General features: G+C 32.4%; 1 pseudogene across 1 annotated transcript; it reads left to right on the plus strand.

Annotated features, from left to right (window-relative positions):
- The first annotated feature begins 692 nt into the window (after positions 1-692).
- LOC143222625 (uncharacterized) lies at positions 693-12,191 on the plus strand (annotated as a pseudogene). Its single transcript, XR_013012393.1, has 8 exons — positions 693-942; positions 3,993-4,065; positions 6,315-7,580; positions 7,962-8,594; positions 8,972-9,075; positions 9,652-9,923; positions 10,172-10,335; positions 10,644-12,191. The product of XR_013012393.1 is annotated as an uncharacterized LOC143222625 (transcript).
- The last annotated feature ends 11,581 nt before the right edge of the window (positions 12,192-23,772 follow it).

Genomic DNA, 23,772 nt, shown 5'->3' on the forward strand with positions numbered 1-23,772 from the left:
TTCGATGCGGAGTCTGTTCTTATACATTCTGGGTCATGAAACTTTTATTTCATGACTGTTACTTTGTTGGTGGTTGAGTTTGATAGATGAAGTTATGATTTTATCTCTATACCTGTGTAGATGAATGATCTAAGTTTTGGCACGATAAGTGTTTATATAACTCAGCTGTCTTTGTGTTTATGGTCTCCTGTGGGTCAGCTGTAAGTTTACAGACTTACGATGCTAAATTCGGAGTTTCAATTTTTGTGGTGAACTGAGTGCAGACACCACACTGTGTAGCTTTGAACTAATAGTGAACAACAATTGTACTAATGGCTGATTCTACTTTGAGAGCAAATACGTAATTACATTGTTCTTGTATAATTTATTTTTAGCACATTACGTGTTCACTTTACGAATGCCAATGTTAATAAACGACTCATTCTAATATGTATGTATAATATATTTTACAAAGTAACATTAACCTATTATGCGATCAAATTAACCATTCTGACCGAAACATAATTTTTGCTATGCTGTTAGTTAAGTTTTTTTTGCTCGTTGAAGTCATTCCTAATCTCATAAATTTGAAACATAAAAAAATAAACTTTTTTCATAATATTTTCAGAAGTTATCATTATTAAATCGTGACTTTCTTGACCCTTATTCTTGCTGTATTATGATCACTGTGACATAAGAAGGGAGGAGAGAAGAAGCAGAAGACGTCAATGTTTCCCTTCTCTCACTTATAAACGGAATTCAATATTAAGAACAAGTTGTGACGACGATCCGCCGCCTGGGCGATTGACCTCGTTTACACGTAGCAGGTATATAAAGAGCTTTGTGGGCCAGCAATGCTTTGTCATCCAAGTGCTAGAGGGACAAGCCATCGAACGTAAAATATAAGGCGAATGTTTATGAAAGAAACTACAAACAGTTCTCCAGACATTTATGAAGGGAAAGGTATGATTCTACTTGCTATTTAAGACATGTATATTTCAGTTGAGTTGGAAAACTACATTACGTATATTTTATTTATTTGTAACTAAGTTCTGAATATTTGAGATGTGGTAGTATATTTAACATATTAGTTTCGAAATAAACAAAAATAAAATAACTGCTTCATTTTGTGGTGAAAACGACAAAACCCTAAACCCAAGGGCTGTTGAAAGGAGAGCCTTCCTTTAGCGGGAATAGATGTTAGAAAAGCAAAATTATAATTTTAAGTATAATTTGCCAAATTATTATTTTTTGCGAGAAAATTCGTGTAGAAATAAATTAATAAAACGAATTTATTTTGGTTTTCAAAACTTGTCAATCAATGGGCTTAATATTTAAATTCAAAGCTAGTTTCTAGTTTTTGAATTAGTACACAATGCCAAGTTATATATTTATTGCAATCTTTGTAAGATTTTATGACAACGAAGATCAAAGACCAAGTTTTTTAGGAAGGCATGTTCAAAACTTCGCATGAAGTAACAGTTTGAATTATAGATATTTATGTATATTTTTGATTATTTTAATAAGTTTATGTTTGTTTGAAGTTAACCACAAAGCTACAAATAGGCTATCTAAATCTGACATATTTTGCTTTGATCAGTGTTAGTAATTTATTTTTATTAAATAGTGTTGCCGAGTTGTTTTCATTATATGATTATTCGAATATTTTGTGCAGAAGAGGACAAAAAACTTTCTTATACTTTCATTTCCGCTGTGGATGAGCGAATTGGTTTATGAAAAGCTAATAGAAGAGGGTGTGCATCTTTCAAGAGAACTAGAGTGATTAAATGCTTTCGTGTTCCAGAAAGTGAACATTTTAATTCACTCTTATGGGATGATTCAATGGATATGTGTTCCAGAAAGTGGACATTTCTTTTCACTCCTAAAGTTATTTAACGCATAATACAAAATAATTTCATTTTGTAGTTAGTTGACAAAAATAACGTAAACTGCCTTTTTAAATGTTAACTGTAATACACCAAAAATGTATGGTAGTGAAAAGTTAGTTATAAGTAATATCCCTGTTCTATTTCGTACACAGAGTGTTTGGTGCAAAATGAAGAAAATTAGTTATCTCTAACTGCATGTATACATAGCTTAAAACATTGTTTCACTGAAAAAAATACAACGTTATTAGTCTAAACACAGTATTTAAATAAATCTATTCTTTTCCAAGAACATTTGTTATAAAGATTCTTTTAAATAACATACGAACAATAAAATACTATTTGGTTCTTAGAAGCTGTTCTTGCATACCTTCTACTGAGAAAAGTAGATAAATATTTAAATTTTCCCATTATTTTTCAAGAAATAAATGATTCTACCTTTTCTAGCTCTTGTCAAGTACCAGTGTCCACTACCACAGACGCAACTAATTTCGTAAACCAATAACTCCGTTACAAAATTAAATTTAACATGTCATTTTCAAATCTTAAGCTTGTGTCCTTTTGCCTTCAGAATACAGCGTAAAGAAAGCAGAGGCCTTGTAAACTTTCTTAAGGATATCTTATCCTGTTTTTATAAGAGCCATTTCGCCCCCCAGTGGCACAGTGGTATGTCTGTGGACTCACACTGCTAGAAACCAATTTTCGATACCTGTGGTGTGCAGAACATAGTTAGCCTATTGTGTAGCTTTGTGCTTAATTCCAAACAAAAAATTAAAACTGACATATTTCCAACAAACTATTATCCTTTCTTGTATAAGGAAACGAAAACTATCCACAACACCCTAATCGAGGTCTAACTGTCTTGTTTTTGTTTGTTTGTTCTTTGTACAGAGAGGTAATGACTTCGTTTGAATTGTAATTAATATATTGTATAATGCACTCTCAAATTCTACTACTACTAGCAATAGAAACCGCTTGAATGGCTTAACTGACTTACTTACCACTATGCCAAGATCTCTCTCTAGTCACATTGTTGAGTGTGTTTCCATGTATTCTACACTTGTGATTCAAATTATGATAATTCACATTCATTATTTTGTACTTACTATAAATAACGTCCGTTTTTAAATATTTGTCCAACTCGCCAACTGATGCAAGTCATTCTGTTATACCTCAGCATTGGCAGTACAGCTATCCATAAGTTTGGATAGCTGCCGTGTTATAATTTGAAACTACAGTATTTAATTAGTTAAGTAAGATATGCGATTGAATAACTTCTAATATGTTTCATGTTCCACAATAATAATTCAGAGAGTCATAAAGAAAAATATTACGCTAAACACAAACATATATTTTATTTAATGTTGTTGTTTTTTCCGTCGTTAAAAATGAAATATATATGAACGTTCACACAGCACGTATTTGTAATTATTATTCTATAATTTTTCTAAAACCGCTGCGTCCAATGAAAACCCACGCAAAACTGTGTTGGTTGAATGTAATGTTAGTAGATCGCTATAGCTGTTCTGTTTTGTAAAAAAGAGTTTAGTTATTCATGAGAAAAAATAACGTTATCTATAGACATTATGTGTTATGGAAAAAGGCAGAATAAGGTCTCTACGACCTCTATCTGTAAAGACATGTACAGAGTATTTATTCTGCTATGTACATATTTTTAAAATACGTTATAAAAGCTTTAACATCATATCACATCCTAATCTGACATGAACAAAACTTTAGCACAATATCAAATCTTGATCTGACATCAACTTCATAATAATCGAGGACCGTTATGGAATTACATGACTTTGAGAGACATATTTATGTTTGCTTCCATGAAACTAATACATGCTGTAAATTTAAATTCTATCATTGTGAATAAATTTGATTCAGATCACTCGTATCATGTAAGACGAGAGTGCCTAAGCTAGTAATAGTTTTAGCCAATGTGTATAAAATTCTAGTATTTTTAATAAATTTTAGAAAGATTAGTTGTGATATTGGCATATTAATTGGATGACACTGTAAACTATCAGCACGTGACTGCTTTAGCATCTGAAACATTTGATTCATCTTTTATTTTTCTAATTTGATAAAATATTTAGTTGTTATTTTTAAATATTCCAGATGGAATTGAAGAAAGCAGTTTTGTTGTCTACTTTGTTACTACAACATATCATCTTTGTCAAGTCTGAAAGTGGTAAGATATTGAATATCAATAATAAGAAACTAATATGTTTCTGCAAGCCTGTTCAAATAAGTTAACATTAGTATTATGCTGAAGAGGTGTATTTACATATCTACATCTGTCTGTCATTGCGGAACCATAATTGATAAGGGAGCTTCTACGTAAATACATCTGGAACTGAAATCAAATGATAAATCAGTGATTGTTGCCAGACTTTTAACTTACAAATAATAAATATTTCTAGACTTAATGGTATGGATATTTTCTAAATGATGATTAACATAAAAAAATAATTCTATGAAGAAGAACAGTTTTTTTTATTCTGAATTCGCTGTACCCGAAAAGGCACTGGAAGTAGCCAATCTTTGTTTTCTTGGCGAATTTATGATCTGAGGATCTGTCATGTGCGTTATTAGAACGACAATGAAATCCTAATATTCTCTTTCGTAGTTCAGTAGTTCGTCGGCAGAGGGTGTTATTATTTATAAGCCCTCTAGTTTATCAATTCAAAATTAAGGACGGCTAGTGGTGATGGTCCTTGTGTAGCTTTGTGCAAATATACGAAATATATTTCAAACGTGAATACTACTTAAAATATACAGGATTGTGTTCAGCACTTTTATACAGCTTGTTACTAATTGGATTTGGTAATTCTATGTCACAGCTAATCAGAGATTGCCTCGAATTTCAACGTTAGGTAAGTACAGTACAGACCTTCGTTTGAGTTGCTGATACATATTAATCAAGGTGGAAAATTTCTACGGTTACAATCGACCCAACACAGTATTATACTCTACTTTATTCATATAACTTAGAGTTTGCGAAATAAAAAATATTATACTGATTTCCCCGTCTACATCTTTCTGCTATTCTAATTTTTAATCAATAAATGACATTAACTTTCATTTCTTGGGTAGTGGTGGACATTTCCTGAATGATGTTACTTGGCATTAAAGCACTGTATTACAACATTACCATGTTTCGTAATTACAGTTTCAAAAGTTTGTAGTTGTAGCTTGTTAAAATAGAAATTACATTCAGTATAACATTAGAAAAAAATGCAAGTTTTAATTTGTTCTCTGCCAGTGTTTCTCTGATGGACTTTATGTCTTTTTAAATGGTGTTACCACTGAGATGATTAACAGGTATTTGGCTTGTGTGTGTTACCTCATTATCATGAGAATTGTCACTTTTCCCATCTGTTTCCTATGGATGTGATGGGAAAACACACATTGATACTTGCAATTGAAATTTAAATAATACTTTTGGCGCCTCTCAAGATAAGAGGAAAAGTACGGCAATATTCAGGAGATAAAGTTCAATGTATACTTTGCTAAACTAATTAACTATAATTAATCTTTTTAAACACACCCTACAGAATGAGCTCGTGCAAGATATTATATTAGCACGGAAGGGACTTTAGCAAAGCGACAAGGAGATGTACAGAACAAATTCTTAGGCAACAACTTTGAATGGTTTTTGACTAAAACGGTATTCAAGGTTGAGGACCCACGCCTTCAGTAAGTGGATTAACCCTGTATCTTACATCCTGTTGAAAGCAGGTCAGTAGGTTCAGAAACGTTCAACTAGACTCGCCACGATGATTTTCAATGCTAGCTCTGATCCAAGTAGACACCAATTTGGGTCATTACTCCCTCAGACGAATCACTGTCTGTAAACAAATGGCAGACAGATGGCACTAGTAATAGGTTTCTTTACTACAGCCGCATCAGACAGCAACTGAAATTTATTTTTTTACTCTACTTCTGCACAGCTTAACATCAGTTGTACTGGTAATAAAATTATGTTAAAGTTATTCTGCTACTTTAGACTGTATTCGTCTAAGTTGTTAGTAGTTGTCACGGGTTATCACTATTCTGATTAGTGCTGACTTGTTAGTGTTTCAAAACATTAAAAATTCGCGTTACTCCTTTCACTTGACGTTGAAGAATAAAGTCTTGTTTCTTTTTAATATATTTTTTCGTGATTTCCTAATTTGAATTTATTTTTATTATAGTTTTTGACTAAATATAAACTTTACAGTTATAATATTTTGCTTCCTCTTATCTCAAGCCAAAATTAAATTTTTGAATAAATTCAAATAAAATTACAATTAATTTTTTACATGCATTACAAACACACACATGTATATATAGAGAGAGACTTAACTTATTTTCCTAGCAATTTTATTTTGTTTTCAAGTATTTATGTGTTTGTCTGCGTGCCTATACAATATTAAGTTATTATTCTGTTTTACACAGGTTTGCGCATTGTAGACGAAAATGTCAAATCATCATCTGACTCCCCAGGTTGGAACTGGGAAACTTTAAACCAAAGAACACCAATGGACGAAGAAGTGAGTAGGTTGGTCTCTGAAGCAGAAGAAAGAAAGACAGACACTTCAACAGAACCATTCACCACATCTAGTGATTCTACCGCACAAGAACTTAGCAGTCTTTCTTCAGTAAATGACACACTATTTCCGTTATTTGTTGAAGACTCGAAAACCAACGAATCCCTTAATAACGGTACAAAGAATACAGTCGGCAGAAGCTCACGTGTTCTCGATTTTGATGACTTACTCACAAACGATGGTAGTAAGCGGGAAGGAAGAATTCTCAATAACAAAAAAGGATTAAGTATCCAAGGTTTCATCCCTATTCTATCTATTGGTGACGATAAGCTTATAGAAAAGAATTATGAAAAGAAATCTGAGTACCAGAGCTTTAACAATCCTTACCCTAGCGGTACAGATGCTTACGTTAATGTAAACACCCAATCCAATAAGGAATCGTATGATTCTTCAATTCCTTCTTACTCAGATTATAAAGAATCAACTAGATTTCCATTGAAAAACAATTATTATATAAGCCAAAAAGTTCAAACCTCCAGTTCTAAACCAAATCCATACCAAACAAATTATTTCTCAAGTCAGTCTAATTCTTTTTCGCCCCAATCACAAGTTCCCTACGTTGATAACTCTAATCCACCAGCGTCCGTTTATCAGTCCTCTGTAGGTTATTCACCAAGCTCTAACGTAGAAGAACCAACCTTTTTATCGTCTCAAAATACCTACGAAACCTCCGTACAGCATCCTTCAGCTTCTATTAAACAACATGGATATAAACACCAAGCATCACATTCTACTAAATATTCGCAGTTGAATAATTCAGGATTTCAACTGAACAACGATCAAAGATATTCTATTAAAAAATTATCCCAGTATCAACAGACCTTCTAAGAGTATCGATGGCAACCAAGAGAAATATAATGTTGCGGCGTCTGGCTATGGAAAACAATCTCTTTCTAAAGAAAACTGTGTTTGTGTACCATTTTATCTTTGCCGTAATGGTTATATAGCGAATTACGATGGAGCTCGTTTAGAAGACCAAGCACAACTTATTGATGAAAGAAGCAAATTTTCTGGTGAGAATTTAAATCTTACTGAGTTGGCTGAACCTGAGAAAGATTTTGAAAATCCCCAAGAGAAAAACAAAAAAAGAGCAGTTAGGTCTACAGCAAACGAGGTAAACGAAATAACTAGTCTCTTGCAGTAGCTTAATGTAAATATCTGAAGTATGTTTGTTTGCTTTAGAATGAAACCTAATTGAGCTATTTGTTGTACAAGCTGTGAGAAATCAGACCCTGGAATTTAACTTTGTGACTTCGTAAACTTACCGTTGTCCCTACACCAGACGGAATACCTAAAGAAAAATGATTATAGCATTAACATAAAAGTTATTACCACAAAAAATAATGATGGTGAATAAAGCTTTAAATTTAAGTTGCTTCTTTTGTGCACTGCATATTTTGGATGAAATTAGCATTAATTTGATTTCTTTAACATATAACGTTTTATTTGTATGCAAAATTACAAAACCATACTGTTTTTGTTTATTTTAACTTAGACGTATACGCCTGCTTATGCTGAAGATATCATGTCCCGTTTTGTTCCTTTCTTCAATCGAGATGGCTGTGGTCTTCTGAGGACTTGTTGTCAAGTTTTACCGTCACCTGTTGCAGGAAGCACCATTCCATCATTACACCAAGGAGCTCTTGGTTCACAGATTATTCAGCAGCAAATCGAATCCTATCCTGGTGGTGTTGTACAAGGTATTGGTCAGGGTTTTCTCGGACAAGATGTCACTCAGCATGTTCCTCAAGGCAGTTTTGACATCTCCTCCTTGCCTGGATTCGACGAATCACAGTTTCAAGCATTTCTTCAGGGTCAACAGATTCCGCCTGGAGCTCTAGCTGGTGGTAGTTATCCAGGTTCTGTTTTACCACCAAACTCTCTGCCAGATAGTTCTAATATCCACAATCACCCCATTCCTAATCTGCCATCCATCGCTGTTCCAGATGTCACCCACTCTCAAGGTTTACCGTTTTCTCCTGGTGGAAAACCTGGGTATCCTAACCCCATTGCTCCTCCTGCAACATATCCTACTTGTGGAAAAAGAAACGCTTTTGGTATCCAGGGTCGTGTCCAGGATCTACAATATCATGATGACTCGGCAGAATTTGGAGAGTTTCCCTGGCAGGTAGTTTGTTTAGTTAAACCAACATATTAAATCAAACAAGACATTTCTCTTTGTACGAAATCCAACTGATAACTTGAGATGAATTAAGAAGAACAAAGAAATGCTGGATAAATTGATTATTGTATATTCTACAAGACTAAATAATAGTATATACAGAGTCTGCATCTATTAAATATAGAAATCATAAAAGGCTAACTATAAAATAGATTAGGATAAGCATTCGAAATTAATTTTTTCGTTATTCTTCGTATCGTTTATTATTTATTTTTAAGTGATCTAAGCAAACTATATTTCAATAACTTGTAAAATTTAAAAATTATTGTTACGTTAATCTATGTATTGTTCCTAAATTAATGAAACATATTGTTCACCACTAGGTGGCTATATTGAGAAAGATTGGACCAAAAGACAGCTTGTATGTATGTGGAGGCGCGTTGATAGAGAGTAGATGGATAGTTACTGCGGCCCACTGTGTTAAAAAGTAAGTTCATTAAGGTGTGTGTATTTCTTATAGCAAAGCCACATCGGGGTATCTGCTCAGCCCACCGAGGGGAATCGAACCCCTGATTTTAGCGTTGTAAATCCAGAGACATACCGCTGTACTAGCGGGGGGCAGTTCCTTAAGGAAAATGTAGAATGTAAAGAAATGTTTTTGTGCTAACTATCATTTCAAGTAACACAATTACAGTATACATGTATTAAGTGTTCTTTCGTGAAATCTGGATAATAAAGTTACAATAGTAATTTTTCAAAACATAATGTTTCTAATAAGGCCCATGTGTTACTTCAAATAGTTATTTTCTAGCTACAAAAGCAGATTAGAGAATTTGACATCATTTCTTGAAGTTAATTGTGCTTACTTATTCAGCTTAGCAAAAGTGTATTTATAACTTATTGACATTTTTTCGTTTTAAAAACTCATCAATTAATATTGAAATCCACCTTCAATAAAACTTTTAAATTCAAACCTGGAATCCTTGAAAATTTCCAAATTTCTGTCTTTGTTTGATATATTTAGGTTTTGTTGAATGTTCAACATTTAATTGTTATGTTATAGGTTTAATGCTGGTGATCTTAAAGTAAGACTTGGTGAATGGGACGTTAACAGAGACGATGAGTTTTATCCATACATAGAAAAATATATTTTGGAGGTTCACGTCCACCCTCGGTTTTTCCCTGGAAACCTAAAAAACGACATCGCCTTGCTTTTGTTAGACAGTCCTGTGAAATTAAACACTCCTCACATCGCTCCAGCATGTCTTCCAGATCTTCATGACCGTTTTGATGGCCAACGATGTTGGGTTAGTGGATGGGGAAAGGACGCTTTTGGTAAGAAATGATATACATAGACACAAGTACACAAATGTCTTTTGTAATTCCTTAAAGACTTTAATTTCTTTACTGAAATAATTCACTCTAAAAAATTTTTTTCGTATATTTGATTCCACGCTACTTATATTTTGGTTGATATTAGAAAAGTTACACTGTAATAGAACAGCTTTACCATTTCATTTATTTAACGAATTAGATGTTGTTCCTATAATGTTAAGCTACAGCATTGTCGTTGTTGTTTTCAGGAAACAACGGAAAATATCAAAATGTTCTAAGAAAGGTCGATATGCCCATCATAGGGTTCAAAGATTGTGAAATAAGACTTCAACACACGAGACTTGGCCGTGCTTATCGACTTTATCCAGGATTCTTATGTGCTGGAGGGGAACCTGGCAAAGATGCTTGTGAGGTAAAAACTATAAATAAGTTTAATTAAATATATTTATTTATCTAAAGCACGTAAATGTATGTTCGTACTAAAGAAAGGCTCATTACAAAACATAAGAATTAACAAAAATGACTTTAAACCTAAAATAGGAACAAAAGAATGAATTACATGCACAACCCCGTTCAACATGGAATACCGAAAAGAAATTGAACTTAAAAAAAAAGAGAAATGATATAAATATGGCAAATATATTTTACATAGCATTGTGTATTTAATGATGTAGAGTTTTGGTACTTAATTATATATATATAATATATTTTCCTTTTCAGGGTGATGGAGGGAGCCCTCTAGTGTGTGAAAATCAAAATGGATTATGGAAAGTTGTTGGCTTGGTGTCATGGGGAATTGGATGTGGTCAACCCGGAGTACCTGGAATCTATGTTAATGTTGGTCATTACAAGCCTTGGATAGATAGTTTTATCAATCGTTATGGTTGAAATTATCAGAAAACTAAGATGACTTTTCCGAACATTTCGTTCTAACAATTAAATTAACATTTTTTCATTAATACGACTTATATGTTTTATAATTTCTACTGAAAATAAACTTTATGCAATATGAAAATTACCCATTTACACATATATGCAAGTGAGAATAGGCAATCAAGATAACTTTTCAATCATCAACGTTAGAAAAAACTATTTATTATTTACATGCTTCTTTGCTTTAATTTATTGTCATCCTTTATATCTTATTGTGTTTTCAACTGTATGCTTCGTAATTATCTCGTCTTTAAAAAAAGTCATTTATGAATTTTTTGATCTGTGTTATTTCTATCGTATATATAAAACTTGCACGTTTCTTACTATAAACAAAATTCACAATTATCTAGAAAATCAATATTGTTTTGCAGTTCAAAATACAATTCAGTTCTAGAGCTCATTTATAAAATACTTGGATTATGCGTTAGTAATAGGATAGTAAAACAATTAAATATAAGGGAAAATAAATTGTTGTTACCTTTTAGAAATTCAGTTAGGTCTGCCAGTTGCCACAAAATCATAAATGGTTGTTACTGCTTATATAAAACAAATTTAAAATGTGGTTTTAAGCTCATAATTCAGTAATATCTATATACAAACCAGTCGCATTCTGTACATTCATTTTTATTTTGGTCAATTCTTAACACAATGTTCGAAGGTTAACGTTTTTGTGTACAATGATTTCTGATTTGTTTTTTATAATTACTATAGCGAATGATTGGTTGGCTCTTGGCTGGTCCAGTAATACTGTGTTTGGAAATATCTTTTTTCATCCAAACGTACGCACTATGTGCAAAGTTGTATAACATATCGCCATTTATTGATTTTTTTTAAATATGTCAAATTAATTGAATATTTTAATTCATGTTCAATTTAAAATTCAAGATTACAAACATTATACTTTTCAATTTTTTCTGTAACGACTTTATTTAAATTGAAGGCATTCTAAGGCTGTATGTGTCTTTTTGATGATTTTATACGTAAGTATATATGTGAATTATCAAGTTCTCTTAAAGTCTATGAAATATGTGCTACACAATTACAGTCAATGCATAAAATCTGATTGAGTTTTGTGACATCTTTTATTCCTTTAACATATATATTTTTTTATTTATAGCTGTAATTATTACTTATGTAATGTTTTCTCAAAGCTAAAATATTTTTAATGTAAAAAATTATCTGAAAGATCAACTGCATGTGTTTATAAGTAGTTAATTTAACTTTTACAGCTAATTAAAAAAAACTAATTGCATGTTCCAAATCTACAATATTGGTAAGATATATGTGTGTAAACATGTTTTAGAGGTAGTGAAAGTGAAATAAAGATTCATAGGTATCGAATTTAGTTTTGATATGTATAATTGTGTAAGATCACGAAAATTATAAGTCGCTAAACATTGGTTCTGTTATTGATAATGTGAAATTACATTTTGTTTACATTAATTTACTTTCCTTAACTCTTAAAATGCATAACCCATGGTAAGTTTGAAGGCTTATAACATTAAGCTCTGAGATTAAATCCCTGCAGTGGGTAGAGCGCAGATAGCCTATTCTGCTGTTTTGCATGTACAACAAATATTGTTCATTTTATTGACATACCGAATTAAGAAGTTTAATTGTAGACGGGAGATGAAAAATCAGCATAAAAACAGTACAAACTATAAATGTTCCTAAATATTTTAATAATTAAAACCTAAAAATATAAAATGCTTTATGATTCTCTGTTTAAACTTCAGCTGTCTTACTTCACTATTTTAAAACTGCTCTGAGCAAGACAAATCTCTTAGCAACACGTTACACCAAACAAAATACTTGAAATGATGTGCTACAAAGAAACGAATTGGCTTTTATATGGAAACTTCCATGGGCACTCTACTGAAAGTAAAATTAGTACATAAAAAGGGAAGATACAAATAACACTATAGGCAATTTCATCATAGACACCTTATGCAAAACTATCGTTTATAAAATTGGTTTCCAAATATTAGAGATTTTTTAAAAGAAATACAAGGATCTCATTGAGGAATAGTATGTTTCGTATACCTTAACAAAGAACGATTAGGGCAATTATTCTGTGAAGAAAACGTTAATAATATGTTTATTTGCTCTTCCTAAAATACAATATAAGCTTTACATTTTATGTTTGTTTCATTGTTGTTAAGAACAAAGCTATACAATGGACTATCTGTACTGTGCTCGCCAAGGACATCGAAACCTGATTTTTACCGTTGTAAATTGGCAAGCCTTCCTCTGAAACACTTGAGAGCAATTTCCACTCTTACAGTATCAACTTTTAATTATAATATGAAACCATGTTAGTTATATTCAAAAACAAATCTGTACATATAGGTCATGATGACTTCTGCTGATGGACGAAAGTTGGATATAGAATATCAATATGATATAAACTCATTTCGTTTATGTATAATGAGACTGTACTTGTGAGGCATAATTTGTATGATCAGTAATTTGTGAAACACGGCAGTAAGAATGGCATTGCTTTTAAAGATATCAATTAATATCAAACAAATAAATCTATCTTCTTTACCAAAACGTGAATTACAATGAAGAAAAGATGACGTAGAGGCCTAACCTAAAATTTACTTCCTAAATTATTTTAGAATGTTTGTGATGAATATAGTGCTTTACATATAAGTCAAACTCATTGTTCTATTAAGATGACTCTTTAATTTTGTTTAAAAACAAATCGATTTTACGTGTCACTGTGATTCTCAATACTTTTCGAGTGAAATTCGTAGCTTAGTAGAAATTTTACTGCGAAAAACAAATCAGTACGTTTATGATTCTGGTTTGTTTTCTGTTTCTTCGTACCTCCTCCTAAATTAATTATTGCATGTTGTCACTAGTAAATATTTAAAACTTTGTTTTTCATTAGACAGACCATATTCGTCCAGAAAATGCTCTGTCAAGGCTCTTTTATCTTTATACTTGCAAGAGCTGCCCTCATATGTTTGTTACTTTAGTTTAATTCTCCCAACTGTTTCTTTCTTTCTCTCTCTCCTTTTTTTTTGTGTAAAATTTCACGTTTGATGACAGCTTTTAAAAGCTATGCACTTTTCACTAAGTTTGATGTTTAGCCACATTGGGCTATTTGTTGTGTCCATCGCAGGGAATGGAATTCGGATTTTAGCATTGTTTCTTGATGATTGAGCTTCATAAAGTATATTTATTATACGTGTTAATGAGGTAGATCTTAAATACAATTTTAGTGCAGATACGCAATTTCATCTCTATTCGTCTAAAAGAATACACTCTGTTCCTTGTTTAATCCTCCAATGATATTTCCAACTTAGCTGTCGATATAACCTTCTTATTTAAAAATATTCCGAATTCTGCTTTTCTATTGAGCAAGGAAATAGTTATTTATCACCATTAGATTCCATCAAGGAACCTAGGGCCGCAATCGCTTGCGGATTCTTCAACAGGTATTTTTAAGTGAGGAGGTTGTTAGCCCGCTGCACAGAGCCGTCCCTAGTTTAGTAATGTAAAACAAGAGGAAAGGCAGCTAGTTATCACCACCCACCGCCAACTCTTGGGCTACTCTTTTACCAACGAATAGTGGGATTGACCGTCACATTATAACGCCCCCACGGCTGGGAGGGCGAGCATGTTTAGCGCGACGCGAGCGCAAACCCGCGACCCTCGGATTACGAGTCGCACGCCTTACGCGTTTGGCCATGCCGGGCCATAAGGAAATAGTAGTGCTATAAAATTTCTCATTGCGGTCTAGCAAGTTATGTTTGCTGCTCTTTTCACTTGTTCTACGTTCTGAAAGTTGCAACAGAAGCAAGGTTAGCAGTAGTTTGCTAGATTCTTTACTTCCGATCCAGAAATCTGTAACCTTAAAACAATGATTATAAAATATTATTGTGCATGACAGATTCTGGATTGAAATTTAAATGAAGCATATTTCTTTAAGGAAAGTGTAAAAATGATAGAAATTATGTAAATCACGATAAGATACTAAAACAACTTCAGCTATCAAGAGTTTGTGATTGTATTAAGAAAGTTCGGTGTGTTACAGTTAAAATATTCTAGACTCACACTACGTCTTATAGTCCGTGAAGCTACGCCCATTCATGCTCTGTTAGACGACTGCGCATTTTAACAATAGCCTTACAGTATCGTTTGTATCGCAAAAGCCTTTGTCGTAAAGATATCATGTCAAATTCCCGATTTGAGCCCCTTTTTATGCTGTGAATATTGCATCAAAAGGGCTGTAACATATTCTTTTCCAGAGTAATGAATATTTAATTGTGTCAAACTACGTACGAAACGCCAAGAAATGTGAAAATAAAGCTGTGGCACGTGCCATTTCATCACGGCTTTATATCGGCCGTGATTGTTGCATGACTTGGTGATTTACATGCCTAAAATCATTTTAATATAGCGTTCCCGACTTTCTGTATTGATATGATATACTGTTCTTTTGTTTTTGAAAAATACTTAGAGATCTCTTAGATACATTTACAAAAGCATTTTATTTTTTACAAGATCACTTCCTAAAAAATTATGGTTTCTTCCATAGTTTCCGAAATTTTCGAAGTTCTCAGTGAAAAAAATATCGTAATAAAAAACCCAAATAATATATATATTCATATTCTTTTTTCTGCATATTTCTGATGATATTTCAAAACGGAATGGTTAAAATGAGCGACACGTGTAAAATATTCACCTGTACCTTCCTACCGTTTATATTATTTCATTGAGAGTAGATACTCATTTTTAACTTTTACTACCTATGTGATGCTGCCTTCACGGTTCATTTGACAATACTACTTTTGTTTTTACACATTATGTTAAACGATTTTTTAGTACTTAACTTTCCTAGAAACCAGGTTTTTCATGGAGCTTCAATGACATATAATCTATAGGTGTCAGAAGTAGTAGGTAAAAGTCAATAAACATGTTCAAAACTTTATAATTAAGAGTACTACCTTCGATTGTTCTTCGAGTTTGTTTAAAAACGATGTATTACACACTAATTTGACAAACTGATAATTCAGCTCTCGAATATAATTCTCACAAATTAAGCTATTACATAATGTGGACATATGGCATATAGCTTAGCCAAACGACTAGTAATTTTGTTCAAGCCATTGTGTTCTGCCATAAGAAAAAAAAAATTTCACTAATAAATACATGTTTGTTTTTCAAGACTAGAATTATCAAAAATTAATGCATCATCTTGACATTTCTACATCTTAAAAGATGTCATTATTCTTAACATTGTGTTAGATTCAGTTCTGGTAGTTTCGAAACTAACATCGTTGCATCTTCGACTTCATGCTGGGGTATCTGTATTGAAACAGTAAAGTGAAGAGACACCTTCCAGACCCCATTCTTTAAAGCTTATGTTTATGATTAGAAACAAAACTACGGTCAATAAAATATACATATAAGTGTCTTGCATAACAGCACTGTGCGTACGTGAAAACAAAGAAGTCATTCTGAAGACGAAAGGCAGAAGACTTTCGAAACGTTGTCTTCTACGCGTGTGTCTCCACAACAGGCAAGTTATCGACCATTCTACAAAGTTTCGTCATGAATATTCTGCCTAAACAAATCTGTCAAAGAAGAAGTCAATCTGTTATGATAATGTTGCATGTAAATATATACATATATGTGTGTGTGTTTATAATTATGTGTTCATTTATTATACTATGTAACACAAATTTTGTTCCTGGATAGTATGTGTTATTTCTTAACTGCTTATGTTGTAAAAGTACAGAAAATGGCCATTATTCCCTTCAAACTTTGCTTTTCTGACCTGGATAATGAAACGTAGAAATTAACCGATTTTCTATGTAAAAACGGGCAAAATTGCACATTTTCGTTTACATAAGGTCTGAATAAAACAACACATGAATCAAGATTTACATTATTTATACTAAAATGAACAAAAATGTTTAGAAGTGAGTAATTTCTCGAGATTTGCTACTGTAATGTAAATCACTTACACGTGTCACCCCCCAAATATAGTCTCTTCCATCATGTTTTCGTTATACACTCCTTGGTAGCGGCGTTCAAAGTCCAATATATCTTGCTCCTCTGAGTATGCTCCTATGTTTTCCTTGAATTTATCAAGAATATGGTCTTTCAGGGACATCCTGCAGTCTATTTAGCCGTAGTTCTTTACCAGAACCTCAACCAGTTCCACATAATTTTCAGCCTTGTGATTGTCCAAGAAGCCCCGAACCACTGCGACAAAGCTGCTCTAATTTTTTTTCCCTTCCTACTGAGCTTCCTGGATAATTGTGTGCACTCCAGGATCTTCTTTATTTGTGGTCCAACAAAGACACCAGCTTTGACCTTTGCCTCAGACAGCTCAGGGAAGAAGTTTCGAAGACTCCTTATCAAATACTGTGACAAATTGTTTCATAAGACCCAATTTTATATTCAATGATAGAAACAACACCTTGTGGAGGTCCACTGGTTGTACACACTTGACATTGTGCCTCCGCACAGAGAACTCGGTCCGTTGCGACCAGTGCTTCCTGTTGTAGTGCATTGCGGTGTCCCTGCTGTCCGAAAGGCAAAGATAACAGGGAAACTTGGTAAAACCTCCTTGGAGACCCATCAAGAATGCCACCATTTTGAAGTCTCCGATAATCTCCCAACCATACTCATCATACTATAAGGCTTCTAAGAAGGTCTTGGTGCTGTTGTATTCCTCCTTGAAGTGCTCCGAATGATCCAGGGGAATAGACGGATACTTATTCCCGTTATGGAGCAGCAAAGCTTTGAGGCTTCTGGATGAGATATCAATGAAGAGGCGCCACTCGTTCGGATTACAGGCAGTTCCAATTGCCTTGCACAGACTGGATACATTATGGCAGAAGCAGGCATGCCAAAATATGCTTTGTAGGTTTCAAACATTTTAGCAGATGCTGTCACAGAGTACGTTTTAGCTCTTGTCTTGATAAATTGGCCACATACATAGCTGAATGTGTCTGGAGAACACTTGCAATTTCTTGATGCCATCTCTGATAAAATCAGATAGGTCTGTGTGTTCACTTAGGCAGCTAGAACTAAAAAATCCTAAAAGGTTCTTGAAAATTCTCGTAACTTGTACAACATTCTAGAAAATTCTTGTAAGTTCGAGAAAATTCTCTGTCAGCTACTCAGCACTTAATCTACCTGGAATGTTCTGGAAAATGGATAAATTTGAAAATTTCATTGCCCAGGTCACAAAAGCAAAATTTCAAGAGAAAAATAGGTCTTATCCATTTACTTTAGGCATAAGCAATTGGGAAATAAATACTTTCTGCCCAGAAACAAGAAAAAAGAAAAAATTCTTACATACTGTTATTTTCACTTTAGAGTTAGTTATATGTTTCTGTCAATTTTCTTTCTTCAAATATCATGTGAAGTAAAAACCCAGGCTAGCGTGTCCAACGTCCGTATGAATTGAATCTGTTTATTCGTAAGCCTTTACAAAGTGAAAAACATTTTATTTTTACAAACATTGCCGAAGAGTAACAAGGTGAACCACCTATTATAAGATTATAAAATGTTTCTGTTGCTATTGTGCAAATGAGTTATAATTTATTTTAAAACATTGGATTCTGAGTTTCTTGAGTGCGGTTGCTAACTTATTCTCGTTTCCAGCAAGCCATTCAATGAATCAAGTCACACTCGAATAAAATATTCTGATTGTTTTTCTATATCCTTTTTATACGGAAAACAATTATAATATTTTGACATTGTACATTAGCAGTGCCAGTACTGTACATTTAATAAACCACGATCTGTTGCGAGAATAATATCAATTTACCGAAATACCCTGTATGAATCTGAATAGTAACAATTTATGGAAGCACCCTGTATAACATGTGTTTCCTACTGTAAATACTTTTCGCTTGAAAAATCTTTAAAAATGAAAAAAAAATTAAAGTGAGAGCTAACAGAGCACCTTTATAGCTGATGAATTATAGAGTTCAATGAATCCCGAAATATTCATTATTCTCATATCTTGCTTGTTGTTGGAATTACAATTATGGCATAGCTTTTCTGATCAACGTTTACAAAGCTGATAGAAACAACAAAAATTCTACCATAATAAATACAGTTCCAACAATGAACAAGATGTGACAACAAAGGAGACTTCGACAATCGCGGAAATAAAACTAGCATTTTATATAGTACTTTAATATTTTTACTTTGGCATTATAATTTCACTTGTATAAAATATTCATACCTTCTATCTTTCATTACCCCATAACACATATGACATGTTATTCAACACTTGAGGTAAAGTACTTTTAACAATTAATTTTGTTTTCAACTTTTGATTCATATTTAACACGTATATATCATTCGTTATCGCACCGAAATAATTTTTAAGTTCACATCACTAACACTTTTGTCACAAGTGTCCAAGTGTTTGTAAACACTTGAGTAATTCATAACATTATCTTGTAGCTATTCTTTTACCCATTGATCTGAATGACATACAGTCTAGTCAACATAATATCTATGACAATGAGAACACATCACATATAGATGTAATTTGTCAGTTCTAGATTCTATTTTTTGTAAATCAATACTTGAGACAAAAGTTGAAGAGACAGGTTTTGAATGTCATATTCACCTTCTTAGGGTTGTGTGGCCTATAAACTAGTTTTTAACAATACCAAAATATCACAATCATAAACCATTATTTTAATTTCATTATAAACTGGAGTACCAGTTTATTGGACAGAAGAAATGAAACCTCGTTTTTAACAAAAGATAGAAAGTTCAGCTTCTACTTTTTGTCTTAGCATAATAAACATTAAAAGTACAAAGCAATACATAAAGTACCAATAATGAAACAAAAAAGAACTGTTTTCAAGGATTCTAACAATAGTGGCTACATAGTTTATGCTAATACTAAGGGATGCACAATGCTGGTAGTTTTCCAAAAGTACATATGAAATTAGATCTCTTGACCTTCCTCATGCTTTCCTGTATCAAGTTTGTGTAGGTTGAATAAGAAATATGGAAACGTATAAGGAACAGATATACACACGCACATATTGATGTTTATTTATATAGATATTGATGTTTATTTATATAGATGTATTTAATGACGCCACCTTTTCTTTTTCTTTTAATGGAATTCCTTTGTACTTTTACAGACTTATAACGCTCAAATCCTGGTTCCATTCTAGCTGTGGACAAAGCGATAAATACTTATTGTATAGAAGTACAGAGAAAATGAACGACCAAATAAAATTTGTTTTTGGTCTTATAATATTATTATAAGATTTATTATTATCTAATTATTGAAACTTATTACCATATAGTAATACATCAAGAACTTTATTTTCGTAATATTTTATACTTAAAATAACAATGAAATTACCTATACGTGGTTTAATTATAAGAAGCTGTTTTTATCGACTTAAATAATTAATTGCTTTAAAGCCTTTGTAAGGTACATTAAATTGTCTTTGTATACGAATAATAAAATTGTTAAAGCGAAACCTTAAATTTCTGTTAAGGTACCAGCAAAACTTCTGGTATTATGATTATATACAGGTATGTTTTTAAAATTTCCTGAAACAACAGTCGGAACTCATAAAACAAATATACTAGTGTATTTTATTAAGCGAAATAAATAATTTAAAATCATTGGTTACTAGATTATTCTCTACCTTAGAACAATTGTGACCAGACAAGTTATGTATTAATTTACTAGGATCTATAGTGAAAGTTTCATTATTGCCATTTCTTCTCCTCAAGTTGTTCCCCGCTGGAACAGCGGTAAGTATTCGAATTTACAACGCTAAAATCAGGTGTTCGATTCCCCTTGGTGAACATAGCAGATAGCCCGATGTCGCTTTGTTATAAGAAAACACACAAACACATGCACTCTCCTCTAGTTGTTAAACCTCGTTGATGTGTAAATCTAATTTTGATAGACGCGTCGTTATTGGATATCTCTATATAGGATTTACAATGTGAAAAATCAAGATATAGTATTAACTTTCGAAATTCAACAATAATAAAAATAAAGATACAATTCTTAGATTTTCGTTCAATCTTGTTTTATATTCAATTTCATTCTTTAAAAGAGCTTAAAATGAAATTAAACTAGCTGGTTTTAATTGTGAGTGTGTGTGTTTCTTATAGCAAAGCCACTTCGTGGTATCTACTGAGTCCACCGAGTGGAATCGAACCCCTGATTTTAGAATTATACATCCAAAGACTTATCGCTGTCCCAGTAGGGGACGGTTATAATTGTAGTATGTTATATAGCTTATCAGATATGCATTACAACATTTTTTTCTTCCACACAATTGGTTTCAAGTATAGCTGTCTTTGTTCCTAAGTCTACCGCGTTTCTTGCTGTTGTTTTAGAGCAAAGCTACATAATGAGCTATGTGCACACTGCTCACTGCAGAGAATCGAGCCTCAAACTTTGGTGTCCATAAGCTTACCACTGATACACCTGAGTATAAATTATTTTCTAGTTTCATTTTTAGAACCCTGTAGCTTGGTTAATATGTTTAACGTGTCATATTTGATTTTGAATTGTTTTAAGTTAAGTGCAGATCTGGTGTTTTGAAGCGACAAAATTTTACAATAGTTAACGAGACCAGTTTTCATTTTAACAGATTTACTATTATATATTTATTTTAATATCTATATTTGTTTCACTTTAATATATATTTATAATAATATATATATATATTGCTAAATGAGTATTGCGCAAGTCTTGCATGTTCTCTAAATTTGTAGAAGATTCTCGAGTGTAAGAATCAACAATGTATATGTAAAATACTAGTTACTGCCAGTTTTGTGCCAAGTGAACTTTCGAAAACTTCTCCTAAAGATTATAAATCGACGCACCACGAGACAGTTGTATATTGTTTGGTCGCTTCAGTCAGTATAATATAAGGCTTAGAAGCCATAACCGTGATAAACGCTTATTAATCTGGAGACTACAGATGTTTGACCAGGAACATTTACAAATTTTGATAATTACAAACTTCTGTGAATTAACCCCAGAAATTAGTATTTCTATGAGAATGTCACTAGAATAGAGCTAGCTGGCATCCCCGTCAAGTAAAGTGTATCAATGTAAAAAGTAATTTGCGCCTCGTGAATCGTCAACAAAGTATTCAGTCCCAGATCGGATAGAGGACTTAATGTTGTTTTTAAGTTTGTCAAACTTCTACGTATATATTATAATGAGTTCGCTCTCCGTGAACCACCAATAAAATGTTTATTTACAAACTTACAAAACTTTTGAATATAAATCATTATTTGTAATAACCGTTATTATAAAATGTATTGTTGTTTGTACATTAAAATATATTTATGCTGAAAAAAAGAAAATTGTGTGTTTGCAATTGAAGTTAAAAATAAGTTTTTAGACCTTAAAATTAATAATTTTGGTAACCAAGTTAAAATTGGAACTTATCTAAAACCTACTTTTACATGATCGTTTAATAATAGAGATAGTTCCGTACCTTTTAGATATAAAACATTTGATAAAGATATATTTTATCACATTGGCATTAATTATATTATTTTTACAGGGAAATAGACAGTATCACATTCTTCTTTTGTTTGTTTGTTTAAAATTAACCACAAAGCTACACAATAGGCTATCTTTACTCTGCTTACCACGGGCATCAAAACCCGCTTTTTTGTGTGGAAGTCCACAGACATACCACTATGCCACTGGGGGCATTCTTCTTTTAAACAGCTGTTTATAATTAATGGTATTGTAATTTATTTAATAAGTTTTACAATCCTAAAACAGTTCAATAATAAATTTTAAAACTCTCCTTTCTGCAGTATATAGAAATAGATAATAATTGTTAATAAACAAAATTACTAATACTGTTAGATCTTATCTATTTCTTATTTTAACCTCTCGTAAGAATTGATTTATCTTATCAGAATAAAAGATAGAATTTATAGGTTACATTGTTTTGCTTGTTCTCCGTTACCAACAAGATTCTGTCAGTTGGATGACAGATCGTTTAGACTTTAGACCAACTGAAAAAGAACTTGCGCAGCCTGGACACAAACTGTGAAAGAACTGCAAGTGAAGAAGACATCAGGATTCCTTTCAGTACGAAAAATGAAGAATATCAGTGAATTAATATGCATCAAAATATTGAAGCTAAAATTGAATAATAACTATTCATCGATTAAACTTCTCTTGACGATGAAAGCGTTTTTATTCGTTGTAATTATAACACTAAGTATTCAAACATAGTTCCTTTATGTGTGTGTGTTTTTTTTCAAATCTACTAAAATTCTTTATACACATTAAATATTTAGCAAATAATTGTTTATGAGCCTATAATATAATTTGGTATTCTTGTAGCCTGTGTTCTTTAGTTTTCAGTAATGTTTAAAATTAAAGTGAAATTTTACTTTATAAAATCATCCCACGTCTCACAAGTGTATTTAAATATTTCACGCAAAAGTGAAAACACTTTTTTTTACAACTTACAACTAATCATTTAATGATAGTAAATGAGGCATGAAGATCACATGGCGCATCTCTAAATGAGGCCTGAACATCATACAGCACATCGCTACATTAAAAACAGTTGTGAAACTAGAATTCTACACAACGTAATCCAAGTTTATAACTAATAAAGAGTTGTGCCATTATTTAATATTTTAAGAGTTTAATAAAACAACACCAGGAGCATCGCTGTGGTGGCGATGTGAACAAACCCTCTTGTGGACTATAAATAAACATTAATTCTATGAGCTGCCATATCTACTTACAGAGTAAGAGCCAAAACAATACCCCTAGCCTATCCACAACGCATCCAAAACATACCGAATAGCCAGTGGTCTCGTTTTTCACCGCTGTACCGTCCTATACAGCATCGAACACGTAAACAACAGGCTGTAAAACTAAACTATGGCGAGAATA

Source organism: Tachypleus tridentatus, chromosome 8, assembly GCF_004210375.1.
Source record: "Tachypleus tridentatus isolate NWPU-2018 chromosome 8, ASM421037v1, whole genome shotgun sequence".
Lineage (NCBI taxonomy): Eukaryota > Metazoa > Arthropoda > Merostomata > Xiphosura > Limulidae > Tachypleus > Tachypleus tridentatus.